The sequence below is a fragment of the Enhydra lutris genome, unplaced genomic scaffold (genome assembly GCF_002288905.1).
Source record: "Enhydra lutris kenyoni isolate GAN:26980312 unplaced genomic scaffold, ASM228890v2 scaffoldscaffold19, whole genome shotgun sequence".
Classification (NCBI taxonomy): Eukaryota; Metazoa; Chordata; class Mammalia; order Carnivora; family Mustelidae; genus Enhydra; species Enhydra lutris.
The window spans coordinates 17897424-17912827 of NW_019154103.1; the positions used below are offsets into that span (position 1 = coordinate 17897424).

At 39.0% G+C, this 15404-nt stretch overlaps 1 long non-coding RNA gene across 1 annotated transcript in view; it reads right to left on the minus strand.

Annotated features, from left to right (window-relative positions):
- Positions 1-3115: 3115 nt before the first annotated feature.
- Positions 3116-15404, minus strand: part of LOC111148402 — a 72583-nt gene continuing 60294 nt past the window's right edge. The window contains exon 3 of the long non-coding RNA XR_002640694.1: positions 3116-3425. This is a non-coding gene — a long non-coding RNA (uncharacterized LOC111148402). The remainder of the gene's footprint in view (positions 3426-15404) is intronic.

A 15404-nucleotide genomic window follows, 5' to 3' on the forward strand; every position in this document is an offset into this window, starting at 1 on the left:
TCAGTTCCATACTGGAATACATATGTATTCCTTTCATTGGGCAGTACTACAAAAAGTCATGACATTATGTTTTTTTAAAGCTTGGATTTAAAAAAAGAAAAAAAAATATATATATATATGTTGCTAGGTTAGACTACCACAAAATAGCCTATTTGTTATATTTACTCAAGTTAACTACTGTCTTATGGCTAAAGGAAAAAGGCATGAAGTGCTTTAATTGGTCATTTGTGGTTTAAATCCCATTTATGTTTTACCAGAAAGCACAGTGAGAGGAAAGGCACTAGCTACCATTTTAGCTGACTATTTGGTGTACTTAAAGGGGTGGTCAAAACCAGGGCATTTAGGAGGATGTTGCGGAGAAAGATTCTCACTTTATATTTCCACAAGGTAAATAGTGCTTGATGGAAAGAAATATAAGAACTCATTAATAAGCATATGCCAAGCAGGAAGAAAAAAGTCCTTTTACCAGCCCAAGCTAAATGAATCAGATCCAGAAGATGTTTTGGTACGCTAAAAAATTAAGGAAAAGCAAATCACTGTCGCTCAGCTCAACAAACAGCTGTCCATGGCCCACCTCCTTCCTCACTCCCAACCTCACCCTTACACACGCACACATATGCACACACACACACGTTAGGGAAATAAGCAGTAAGAGGGAACAGTTCAAATGCTATTTGTGGCATTCTGACACAATACATAACACACACCCCTAATGTAGAAGCAGGATTCTCTTTCCCTCTGTGCAGAATATGCATTCTGAGCCTATTATGTGTATAAACAATGGCATATGTAATTACCTTTCTAGGGTGGCAATTATTCCTCAGAATCAACAACTAGAGTTAAAGCATGTTCCCCCAAAAGACATTTGGGGATCAATTCTGGGTCAATTACGTCAGGCTTTGATTTATCACATGGTGTCAGGCCATGTTAAAAAAAGAAAGTTTAAAAAAAAAAGGCATTATGAGATAAAGGCTAAAGGTTTGACTCAAATTGGTTTGTCTCCAACTTTGCTTTCTCCCAATTGCTCTGCCCTCCCCCATTCTCAAAACAACTGTGATTTGCTGGGTTTTATCTGTTAGACAGTTTGTTGTTTGGGAATACTAAATGAAATGAATCTGGACTACATCCAGATTTGATCTGCCCCCACACCACCAGGCACTGGGAATTTCTCCTGGGATGCAGTGGAGGGGAGAGGTTAATAGTTCAGGCTTTAGAATCTAAGAGATCTGGATTTAGATCCCCATGACTTAAGCAAGATACATACATAACTCTGCAGTAGATAATACCTACTTCAAATGGTTGCTGTAAGGTTTAAATGAGATAATTAAGTGAGAGGATATGTGTAAAACACTTAGCTCAGTGCCTGGCATGTCATGAATACCCAGTGAATGGAGTGATTACTCTTCTAGTGGTAGACAAGCCAGAGGAGAAGCAGAACAGCCCCTCCAAAGGCCTACCCCGATCGAGTTGGCCAAGGGCCAGGGAAAGCAGAGTGGATGTTAGTACAAATCACAGGGCCAAACTTATGAATCTAAGACACCCATTAAGAAGCCCAGTGGACTAAACAAATATGAAGAAACTGGTTAACTTGGACTTATTCTAACTAGATTGACTGGAAACCAATGAAAGTGCTACTCTATTAGCAAGACCCCTCTGTCTTTTACAGAGCCTTAAGAAGCCCAGAAAAAAGCTACCTTACACATTTTTTTGATCACCAAATGTTCACTCAACACATACCTACTATGCACCAGCCACTGTGCTAGTTTCCAGGAACATAGAGATGTTCCCTACAAAAAATTCCACAGAATAGGAAATAAAGGTCTACAGTTTAGTACAATATAGTTTCATAACTCAGATTAATAAATATCCAGTATCACCATCAGGATTTTGGGGGCAGGGAGATTCATCCTATTAAGGATGGATCATATCATTAAACTCACTGGTCAAATTAGAACAATTTCTTACTGGGGAGCAAAATACTTAATTTTTGGAAATTAAGTAAAAAGGGAAGGTATGAGAATTCTCATCAAATTCTTTAGGGAGCAATATAATCTCCTATTCAAAAACAGTTTAAATCCATTTTATATGCAGCAACATTGTTTATTCAATAAGAGGGAAAGAGCACTTCACAATTCATTTCTCAAATGATGCACAGTGCTATTAGCAGTATTATTGGCAGCTTAATTAAGAAGTCTGTTGATGATGTTTAAAAAAAAAAAGCTGGCACATTTTCCATTCAGATGGACACTACTCAAGACAAAGACGTGTCTATTGTTGCTTCATACATAATAAAATGTGTTACAAACACCATATAAAATGTCTAGTATCTACAGTCCTATTAGTGTTTTAACACTAAAAATCATCAGATCAGAAATTCCCAGATCAGAAATAAGTTTTTGAAAAAACTGTACAGTAATTTTGGAACATAGAGGACAACACATGAATACTGAAATAGCCAAATTTTCTGACAGAGTCATTGCCTGGGTCTGTTTTGCTCCTATCCCTGCCCTGTCTTGGGTCCGTGAACAATATTCCTAAGTTTGATCCAAATGTTCCCCTTCCACATGCTAATAACTCACACAGGATGTCAGGCTCCTAGGGCACAGAAGGTAGAGGCCTACAGAGGCAACAGATGTAATTCACCTACCCACTCTTCAAGAAATGTACAAACACAATGTATCTTTTCAACAGACAATCTACACCAAGGAGGAAAAAAATTAATCCAATGAATTCCAACTCTAATGTGTTAATATCTCTAAAGTCTACCAAATATTTATAGAATCAATAAAATAAACCCTACTTATCGAAAGTCCAAAAAAATGGAATTAAGATGTCCTCACTTGCCCACATTAGATTGTTTTGTTTCATTTTTTATTAAAGGGATTTAAAATACTTGCAGAATACACTTTTCCATTCATTTGTTTTCTATCTTAGAAACACATTTAATTAAGAGCAGAAGAAAAAAAAAAAAAGTGCCCTGAAAGTAATTGTAAATCCATTGAAAGCAGGAAACACATCTTACTTGTCTCCCTCATTTTCCCTCCCCTATTTTGTGCAGTGATTCACCCATAGTAAGTACTCAATTAAGTTAAAAAGGCAATGCGTGTTTCAATTCACATTAATTTGGAGGGGATGCATTGATTTAAGGAACAGCTGAGACAAAAAGGATAGGTTCAATCTTCCCTGATTTCTGGCTAGTGAGGCACACTGTCTTGAAAACTTTGCTGAAGCTTGTGTAACACTGGCATCATTAACTGCTGGCCACTGTGGCATTCTTAATGTCTTGATTTGTTTGCATTTTTGCTGACGGTAACAAGATGATTCTCCAACGGTTGTCTTTCCAACAAGAAAATGTGAAAGGAGCTGTGAAGCAGGTATTCAGTGAAGCAGGTATTCAGGCTACCCCTGTCCTACAGACAGTACATCTGCGAACAAAATGGAAACAAATTATTAATCCAAGCCTTTCTAAGAACAACTTTTCAGAAGTTCAACAGTTGGTCTTCCGCTGATCACTGAAATTTTATTTAGCTCATCCTTTCAAAAATACAACCAGGATCTTTTATGGTAATAGTTCTGCTTCGAGTTTTCTTTCCTTACCTTCAATAATGACTTTGGAATCCATTGCTACCCCAGGTGCAGATCCAAGCCCAATAAAATGAGAAACACCATGTAGCTGTACATTTTGAAAACGAAGTTTCCCTATCCAGGGAAGGAATCTGTATTTTCTTTCCTCACCTCCATAAACAGGTATAAAAGCCCTCCTGAAGTTCCAGGCCCTATCCCTTCATGAAGAGTCAAGTCCATGCCTCTATCCCATCATGGAGCAGCCAAGTAGCTGGCTGGGAACCAACAGCGGCAGACAGCACCCTTTAGTGAAGCAATCTGGCCAGGCAGGAGCACTCTTCAGTCAACAAAGGCTCTGAACTAACCAGGTGAATAAAAGAGGTAAGCACAAACACTTCAAACGTCACCTCCAGCAACCAAGGCCCCCCGTGAGAGCAACGCAGACAGATACGTACAGGTAGGCCCACCTGAGGTTTTCAGTCATACTCATGCACATGTACACTAATCATACTATCTTTGAACAGGAAAGAAAAGCATCTTTGCAAGAAACGTTATTCATTCACATGCTCAAGGGCTCTTTCCCTCTGAAATGTCTCACTGCAGACCCTTGGCATTTGAGACTGAAAGCCAACAAACACACAAGTAAGCCTGGCCTTAACACACTTATTTACCAATTTACTTTATTTATTTGGGTTTTTAAAAAACAGGCCAAAAGTGATATGTGTTTGAAATGTCCTTCAGCTCTATCAGATTTCTCAGTCACTTGGCCTATCTATTGCTGTAGGAATGGGGACTGGTTATTTAAGGAGAGGGAACTTCGCTCTCAGTGAGTGGGCAAGTTTCCTAGGCTTTCCCTTTTGCCACCCCACTGGCCCCTTGCATGTCCGAGGGGATCAGGGATCCTCACCCTCCTGAGGCCCAGCTCAGAAAGAAAGAACAAAGCAGCTTCAACTCATCTTGAATCTTGAATCTCTTCCACTCCACCCATGTCTGTGAGCCCAGGTCTGGTGTGAGTGTCGGAAGATGCTCAAAGCAAGGGACCCTGGAAGTATACTGAACTGGGGTAGGATTTTCCTTCCCATGGTGCAGTGAGCAGCTGAGGTGGTGAGGGAGCCATGCAGCTGGATTCTGGTTGGCATTCCCTCCTTGTGCAAGATGGGGAGGCTGCGGATGGGGCAGCCTCTGCTTGGTTTGGTTGTGAGATAAGAAGAAGCACAGTCATCCCCTTGAGTTACTTGAGCAAAACACTGCTGTAAATAACTTTTGTTTTTATCTTCTGTCAAATGCAATTGGTTTTGGTTTAAAAAAAAAAAAAAAAAAACAACCCTTCAGCTCATGAACAAAATTGTTGTCCTATGCAAGCATTTAAAATCAACCTAGAATCATTTTAGGTTCTTCCTTCTCTATCCATTATATCAAACTTGTCACTGAAACCTCTTCCTGATTTGAAATGTTTTTTGCAGCCCCTTTTTCTTCTGAATTTCTACTAAATCCTCCCCACCTCTTTGACAAGCACCATTCTCCTCAACCTGGAATATGACAGGCTCCTAGCTATGCCTACGTCTCCTGTGCTGTAGTCCCCACTCCTTCCGAGTGATGCAACCCCACAAGGCCTCCACTTCAGCCATCCATTCCGAGATCCATCTGAGGGCCCCTGAAGGATCTACTTAAGAGGCTCAGCACACCTGTGGCCTTCAGTGCATCTTCATCATGCAGGCAAAAGAGAAGCAACGAGAAGCAACCTCAGCACACCAGATAGCAGGAATGGTATTCCTTTCTCCACTACAAACTGAGTTTACTCTGGACAGCTTCATCATCATTCCTCCATTTCCCTACTAACTCCACACAGGTTGGCCCAAACTCCAGCAACTGGATTTTGCCCTGACAAGCTTTCTTTTTTCCTTCAAGACCTTGCGCCTTGCCCTGAACTTCGATCTACTTGACTAGGGCCCTGACACTACCCTTTCCCAGATTCTATGCCAGAACTCCAGCTGTCAGCTGGAATCTAGCTATGATTAGATTGCCCAACTTCTATGACACCACCATTCTCGACTCAATCTCACCTGCTATCTACATTTTGGGTAACCAAATCTCCGGATAAATTGGATCTCCTCAGATCCAACACTTCCTCTTGTTCACTGAGGACTAGACTGTTGCCTAACTCTAGTGCAGCCAGGCTCCCAGTCCCTGATACACCTAGTCTTGACATCTCTTGTTCCCTGGCAAACTGTGTTGCTGAGATCCTGCCTAGGAGCCCCATATTCCCAACCTAGACAAATTCTACTTAAGAGGCTAGTTTTTATAATATCTACGATGTCTTTATAATACAATGTATTTATTCATTTATTCAATTAATCAGTAACTTATTAATTTATCCTCTCTTCATTCCATAAAAACTTAAAGAGGTTAACATTAACTTAATTAAAAACAAAAAACAAAAAGCTTACCTGACTGCCTACAACTTAACCCCTGCCTGATTTTTGAAGTACCCCACTTTCCTCTTCCGGTTCATTCCCTAGTCTCTAAAATGAAATCTCTGCTTCAGGCACATAGGTTCACTGACCTCTAAGCTCATTATGAATCTTTATTCACCTCCTCTTTTCTGCCTTCTTAATTAGTTCCTTTAATCCTTTGGTACCTCACTTGTGAATGATCTAGAAAGACTTCCCCAAGAAACAAATCCGCATTCACTTATCCTGTACCTGGATTCTTCTGGAGTAATCAAGAACACATAGTTCAAGTATTTCATTTGTTTTCACTAAATGTTTCCTATACATTAGTTCCCCAGACAATAAGTTATTTGAGAACTGGGATAAAGGCCATGTCTTATATTTGTTATAGTGCCTTCTAAAACAAAGTTCCACTTCTGCTTCTCCCCACCCTTACTCCACTCCACAAACCTATGCCAATGAAGAAAGAGCAAAGAAGACTGAATCAAGTTACTGGAATCAACGAAACCTCTTAATAGGGGCCGGAGCTTTGGGTGTATGGAGAAAATATGTTAATTTTGACTTCTGTAGGCTGTGACTTCTTTGGAGTTCCTCTCTTGGGGTTCTCACTCTCTCTAGATTGCTCCTCTCTACTTCCATGTAGCCAGTGAGGCAAAACAGGTCTATAACTGCCTTGCACGTGGGAGATGCTTCCCAATAACCTTTCCCCAAGATAAGGCTTAGGGCGAACTAATTAGACCAGCTCTAACTTCACCTTTTATCTTTCTTTTATTCTTTTTCTCCTGCCTCAATCAGCCACCGGTAAAGTAGGACCTAGAAAGCTGGACCCAGGAAAAAGGATGAAGTACATCGATCTAAGTTCAAGACACAATATTTCCAAAGCAGCTCCATGTGGACAGCTGAGTTCATCAGAGACTGCATTAGGTTTGGGATTGGAGCTTGGGGTTGGGCATCACCTGGGTAACAAAAGTATATATATATATGTATGTATATATATATATACTTGACCTCTTCTACCTCAGCTGCAGCAACTTCTTCCTAGAAACATCACCAAAGGCAAGGGAAGCTAGGGCAAAAATGAACTATTGGGACTTCATTAAGATCAAAAGCTTTTGCACAGCAAAGGAAACAGTCAACAAAACCAAAAGATAACCAACAGAACGGGAGAAGATATTTGCAAACGACATATCAGATAAAGGGCTAGTATCCAAAATCTATAAAGAGCTTAGCAAACTCAACACCCGAAGAACAAATAATCCAATCAAGAAATGGGCAGACGACAGGAACAGACATTTCTGCAAAGAAGACATCCAGATGGCCAACAGACACATGAAAAAATGTTCCACATCACTCGGCATCAGGGAAATACAAATCAAAACCACAATGAGATACCAGCTCACACCAGTCAGAATGGCTAAAATTAACAAGTCAGGAAATGACAGATGTTGGCAAGGACGCAGAGAAAGGGGAGCCCTCCTACACTCTTGGTGGGAATGCAAGCTGGTGCAGCCACTCTAGAAAACAGTAAGGAGGTTCCTCAAAATGATGAAAATAGAGCTAGCCTATGACCCAGCAATCATGCTACTGGGTATTTACCCTAAGGATACGAATGTAGTGATCCCAAGGGGTACGTGCACCTGAATGTTTATAGCAGTAATGTCCATAATAGCCAAACTATGGAAAGAACCTAGATGTCCATCAACAGATGAATGGATGAAGAAGATGAGGTGTATATATATACACACACACACACATATATATACAATGGAATACTATGCAGCCATCAAAAAGGAAATCTTGCCATTTGCAATGACATGGATGGAACTAGAGGGTATTACACTAAGCAAAATTAGTCAATCAGAGGAAGACAATTATCATATGATCTCTCTGATATAAGGAATTTGAGAGGCAGGGTGGGGGGTCATGGGGATCAGGGAGGGAAAAAATGAAACAAGATGGGACCGGGAAGGGAGACAAACCATAAGAGACTCTTAATCTCAGGAAACAAACTGAGGGTTGCTGGGGGGTGGGGGGAGGGATATGGTGGCAGGGTGATGGACATTGGGGAGAGTCTGTGCTATGGTGAGCACTGTGAATTGTGTAAGACTAATGATTCACAGACCTGTACCCCTGACTCAAATAACACATTATATGTAAATAAAATTTTAAAAAGAGTATATGTATATGTACTTTAGGTCTTTCCTGTGCTTATCTCCTCCTGCAGCCCCAGAAGATACCAAAGGATCTTCTGAGAGTGGGTCCATCTCAACATAACCACTAAGTATATTCTCAATAAATATTCTCTGTATGTGTTAATTAATTTTTCTATAGTAAATATCTAAACTTAATCAGTATAGATCAAGAAGGAACACCTGACTGGCTCACTCAGTAGAGCATGCGTGATCTCAGGGTCATGAGCGTGAGTCCACCTGGAGCCTACCTGAAAAGAATAAATTTTTAAAAAATTAAAAATTAAAAAAAAAAGAATTGACCAAGAATTCTAGGAAACTCTGAAGTTCAGGGTCAGGATTGTTTATGATTTATGTATTGAATACATGCTCCACTAACTTTAGAGTAATTTTATTTCTATAAATACATCTCTCTATGAAAGCATCTCTTACAACATAGATCTGAGTTTGAGATCTTTTTGAGTGAGGATGTAAGCTAGACAAATCCCAAGGGTTTTGCAAGGCTTTCTTCCAAAGATTAAAGCCAGCGGACCTCTTGTATTATGAAATTTTGAATTAGCATTTGTAGATGACCAGAGTCCACTGAAGAATCATGTAATATTCATGATATCTCACACATTATATTTAAATAATGTAATCATACACATACTATATTCATGTGTGTGTATACATATATAACCTTGATATACTACTTGGAATGAAATGTATAATGGATGGAGGCATATCCCAAAGTCATGACATCATTCATCACTTGTCTAAATCTGTGGTCAAACCCATTTTGAAACCATGTTCTTAATTAGCATGTGATGCAGAGATTGCCAGCCATCCCTTAATGCCCCATTCTCCCCTTTTTCCTTTATTAATAGAACCCCTGAATTTTGAGAAGTACATGGCCACAAAAATATACTTTCAGAACTTCCTGGAAGATAGGTATAGCTGGTAGGATGTGAGTAGAAGTTTGAAGTGCAACATCTAGGAAATGCCTTTACAAAGAATGATTATGAGGGCAACTGGGTGGTTCAGCCTTTGGCTTAGGTCATGATCCCAGGGTCTTGGGGTCAAGCCCTTGTCAGGTTCCCCACTCAGTGGGGAGTCTTCCTTTTCCTCTGCCCCTCCCACCCACTCCAGCTTGTGCATGCATGCTCTCTCTCACTCTCAAATAAGTAAATGAAATCTTTAAAAAAAGATTATATATCTTTGGACATATCTATGATAACAGAATAGTAAGACCAAAGTTTATTTTTCCCTTACTTAACAGTATAAGCATCAGTAGTCCAGGGTTGATAATGGCATCTCCAGGATGTTAAGGAGCTCCTTCTAGCTTGTTTGAGCCACAATATTTTGTAATGTCTTAATGAAAACATAAGCTAGGCTGCTGTAGCAAATACAGCACTGTAATTCTAGCTCTGCCCTTATTTCCTATCAAAACTTGGACAAATTATTTAAACTCTATGAATTTCTTTCTGTCTATACCTACTTCATAAGTTATTAGCAACATGAGATAGTCTTTTTTTTTTCTTCCCATTATATTCCCAGCTTCTATCTCAGTGTTTGCACATGGTAAGAATTCAATAAATATTATTATTGCTGTTCCTGTTGATATGCCAAATGTAGACACAAAATGCCATAACTTAACAACTAACCATTAGGTACTTTCAATAAAGATCTGAATAATGCAACTAATCAACATGGTGTGTATTAGAGTGATCACATTTTCTGACCCAAATCTTAGAAATCATGGTCTGGCAAAAGGTTTTTCTTACTTGTAGATTTATTTATATGAAAATTCTTACACGTTAAACCACTGGTTGTCAACTTAATAAACTGATTTTACTTTTTTTTTTTCTAAAAATTTTTAGTTATTTGACAGAGGAAGAGAGAGAGAGATCACAAGTAGGCAGAGACGCAGACGGTGGGGGGAGAAGCAGGCTCCCTGCTGAGCAGAAAGCCCCATGCAGGGCTCGATCCCAAGACCCTGAAATCATGACATGAGCCGAAAGCAGAGGCTTAACCCACTGAGCCACCCAGGTGCCCCTGATTTTACTTTTAAAAATTATCTCCTTAGGAAGGAATGTCCAGTGGAAAAAAGACAGCCTCTTCAACAAATGGTGCTGGGAAAATTGGACAGCCACATGCAGAAAAATGAAATTGGACTATTTCCTTACACCACACATGAAAATAGACTCAAAATGGATGAAGGATCTCAATGTGAGAAAGGAATCCATCAAAATCCTTGAGGGGAACACAGGCAGCAACCTCTTTGACCTCAACGGCAGCAACTTCTTCCTAGGAACATCACCAAAGACAACAGAAGCAAGGGCAAAAAGGAACTATTGGGATTTCATCAAGATCAAAAGCTTTTGCACAGCAAAGGAAACAGTTAACAAAACCAAAAGACAACTGACAGAATGGGAGAAGATATTTGCAAACGACATATCAGATAAAGGGCTAGTATCCAAAATCTATAAAGAGCTTAGCAAACTCAACATCCAAAGAACAAATAATCCAATCAAGAAATGGGCAGAGGACAGGAACAGACATTTCTGCAAAGAAGACATCCAGATGGCCAACAGACACATGAAAAAATGCTCCACATCACTCGGCATCAGGGAAATACAAATCAAAACCACAATGAGATACCAGCTCACGCCAGTCAGAATGGCTAAAATTAACAAGTCAAGAAACGACAGATGCTGGCAAGGATGCGGAGAAAGGGGAACCCTCCTACACTCTTGGTGGGAATGCAAGCTGGTGCAACCACTCTGGAAAACAGTATGAAGTTTCCTCAAAAAACTCAAAATAGAGATACCCTATGACCCAGAGATTGCACTACTGGGTATATATCCTAAAGATACAAACGTGGTGCCCCAAAGGGGCACGTGCACCGAATGTTTATAACAGTAATGTCCATAATAGCCAAACTATGGAAAGAACCTAGATGTCCATCAACAGATGAATGGATAAAGAAGATGTGGTATATATATATATATACAATGGAATACTGTGCAGCCATCAAAAGAAATGAAATCTTGCCATTTGTGATGACGTGGATGGAACTAGAGGGTATTATGCTTAGCGAAGTAAGTCAACTGGAGAAAGACAACTATCATATGATCTCCCTGATATGAGGAAGTGGAGATGCAATGTGGGGGGTTTGGAGGGTAGGAAAAAAAAAATGAAAGAAGATGGGATTGGGAGGGAGACAAACCATAAAAGACCCAATCTCAAAAAACAGACTGAGGGTTGCTGGGGGGAGGGGGGATGGGAGAGGGTGGTGGAGATATGGACATTGGGGAGAGTATGTGCTATGATGAGTGCTGTGAAATGTGTAAACCTGGCGATTCACAGACCTGTACTCCTGGGGATAAAAATACATTATATGTTTTTTTAAAAATTTAAAAATTAAAATCAGATAATGCAAAACAAAACAAAAAAAAAAATTACCTGCTTAAATTGGGCATCCCCGGAAAGTCAAAGGCACTGTCCTCTCTAGTTTTTATTACAAGGTTCCACTGTGCATGCATATGATGGGAGGCGGGGACAAAACTCTGATTTTTATAACAGGCTTAGTGTTGTGAATTTGAATGGCAGTATTTCAGAATCTCAAGGAAAATCATTTTTATGTTTTCCCAAAGGAAGACGGGCACTCCTTGCTTCTGCAAAAATAGCATGGATGAGAGAGTTTTCAGTAAAATACATTTTTTCTATTGAAGAGCACTTAATAAACACACACACCTGGCTGCTTTCACTTCACCACAAGTGCCACCCATTTGCCAGTCATCAAAGTAATTTGGTCTGATCTGTTAAGGTGATGGATTCTGACAAACTGTGTAAGCCTGTCATTAAAAGGAGGATAGATTACAGTCTCTATGCAGGACATTATAGTGCTTACATTTCTCATCCATACAGCCTATGAAACATACAGCGGAAAGCAAGATGAAAATAAAACTGAACATGGACTTAACTGCTACTCTCTCCAATGAGTGATAAGAGCTGGTGATCAATCCACATTTTCTACCATATATATTTTTTTAATTTTAAATATATATGTGTGTGTGTGTGTGTGTGTGTGTATGTATACACATATATATGTGTATATATATATATATATATGAAGAGAGAGAGAGGGAGAGAGTTCTATTTCTTTCTGACTGATACAAAGACATCTCATAAAGGACACAAAGATTATGCACAAAATTGACTATTCAGTGATTTAAGTCTAACTTAAGACCTTGGGCTTCCACTTTTAAAATATTATTCTTTCCTCTTTGACCCTATCTATATATCGCCATTTTGCTTCTCTATAATTTTTTACTTCTGTATTTAAAATCCTCATCTAGAACGGAGATTATATCAAGAGTGAAATTTGTTAGGTGAATTGAAGAAGACAAGTCTGAATTAATAAAAAGTGTAAAGTATGGACTGTTGTCCAAATGATCATGGTAATAGCAACAGCTGATGTTTTGAGAGTTGACTATATGAAAATCGGTAGGCTGAACACTTTACATGCATTATCTCATTGAGTCCTCATAAAAGTCCTGGAGCAGGTATTATCATTCCATTTTTACAAATTAGAAAATAAAACCTGAGAGATATTAAGTAATTTGCCTAAGTACATGTAGCTAATGAGTTATAGAAATACATTCAAACCTGAGTTTGTCACGACTCCAAAGCTCATGTTCTTTACCACTACATCAAAATTCTGGGTGTTTCCTTCAATCAATAATAATAATAATAGAGCAATATTTCAGATTAGGTTAACAAAACTCTAAAGTGTGGAAGAATGCTGCTTTAGTGGAAAAATGAGAAGTGTTTGAAATTAGCTCACCAATTATTTTAGGTAGATAGTTATTACCTGCCATTTATGAAATACGTACTTCACACGAGACACTTTCTGTACATTCAATCTAACCCTCACAGCAGCCCCATAAATTAGGTAAACTATCTCCATTTTACACGTGAGGGAAAAGATACTCAGAAAAGCCAAGTAATTTGTCCAAGGTCACATAGATAGAAAGTGGCACCGTCCTTGCACTATGCCTTTTCTCACACGACCTCATTACCACACTTGCAAGGCCTTTCTCTAGCATGCTTGAAAATCTCGCTTTATAAAACAATAGTGCCATCCCCCTTTAATTGTATTTAATACTATTTATTAGCTCAACAAAGCTTTAATTCAGAGACAATGCAAAAGTAAACTGTAACCCAGCCCTGCTCTCATTATCATAAATTCCAAATTTTGTGAGGTCCACGTTAATGGGTTTTACGGTATATAGAAAAGAGTTTAATAGTCACTTAGCTCTCTTCTATCTCCATTAACAGAGGTAAAAAGCCACACAAAGGTGAAGGAAGGAAGAACAGTGACCTTACAAGTAAAACAGATAAGAAGTGTCTGTAATTTGTACTTCAGCAAAAAGTCATAGTACATATGCCAGCACAACAATACAGTACATACATATGCCGATATGTAACAACAAATTCAACTCTTCAATTTTAAGTGCCGTATTCATCAATTAAAGAAAATCCTAATCAGATGTTCATATTAAGGAATATAGCCATAGCAAATCGGCAATAATAATTAAAAGTCCATTTCAAATCTCTTTGGTGAGCAGGGAAATGATCTAACATAGCCAGGCTGCCCTAGTCCTTTCTACAGTGTTGTATAAATGTGCACAATGAGTGAAAATTCCTGGATGTTTAATACGGTCATCTTTGCTACTCACACTGCACTTGTTTCTAATGAAGACCTGCTGCCGTGTGCACCATGAATAGGGAAAATGTACAAGTTGCGACAGTCAAGCACGTCTGCTCTGAGAGCCAAGTCCTTAATACATGGAATTTTCCCACCTAGATCATTACAGTGTTGCAAAGATTCCAGACAAGTCCTACCTGCTTTGGAGGGAGCTACTTGAAGCCGGCAGTAACGCATAGCTCTCTCTGGTTGCATCATGTTTTGTTTTGTTTTTTCTTTTCTTTTCTTTAGGTCAGCTTGTAAATGAACTGTTACAAGCCTCTCCCAAAGCAAAAGAAATAACCTTGGGATGGAAGCAAAATAATCCAGGTGAAAGCCAGACCACTTATTCTTCCGGGCCTAATGCACTGTGAGGTGGGTGGTGGAATCTGATTTAAGATCATTTGTAGTTTAGTTAGATTCAATAGGTCACATGCTTCCTGGTGACAGTCAAGGCTAAAGGGGGTCAGTGTGCTGAGAGCTATCTTGAAGGGTAGGTTTGCATTCTTGGACACCTAGAGTGAACTAATCTCCCATTGCTACACTACATGAAGTATATGAAAGTATAAACTTCCTACCACATGAATGGAAATTAATCCAAATATCTGGGACTGCCATAACTCTGATAATCCTCCATCTTGTATTGCTTGGTTGGTGTGCAAAACAAGCTCACCAAAGTATTACCTTGGGATTCAGTCTTTCACTTTCACTTTCAATTCTCTTGGCCAGAGCATTATAACTATGACTGTTTCTTTTACAGTCTATTTCAATTTCAAGTCACTGGAAGCATTACTGGAGAGAATATGGAGTCTCATTCTCTGAAACTTTTCAAAGTCAGAGCAAGAAAACAACATCCTTCCTGGGAGTGTGGGATAAACTCTGAGCTCTCTCAGAATCCTTCCCATCCTGAGTCTCTGATCACTACTAATCAATTAAATCTTATGAGATAGCCAGCAATTCCAGTTCTAGGACTCTTTTCTACAGAAATACTACCATAAGTTCACAAAAATAAAAAGAGTACCATGTTCACTGCAAGACTGTGTATAATCTCAAAAGTGTGAAAGTACCTAAATGGCCAGCAGCTGAGGAATGGTTTATTATAGACCACTTAAACTACAGAACACTGTGCAGCCATTAAAAATAATAATACAGGTTTCCACTTACTGATATAAAAATGTGTTAGTGGGAAAAGGAAGGTGTAGAACAAAATGTATAGTCTGTTACTATTTTTGGAAAAAATACAACGGTGTATGTATACAAATAAATGTATATAGAGGGAGACTATATAAAACGAAATGATCTGTTTTAGAGAGATATAGGCATAAATGTATAGCTATGCATATTTCTGTTACATGATACTCAAGTAAAAGTATTTCTATCGTATACTTAATGCATACATTTGCATATGCATAGAAAAATTGGGAAGAATTCATCAGCTTGGGCTGCTGTAACAAAATATTATAGACTGGG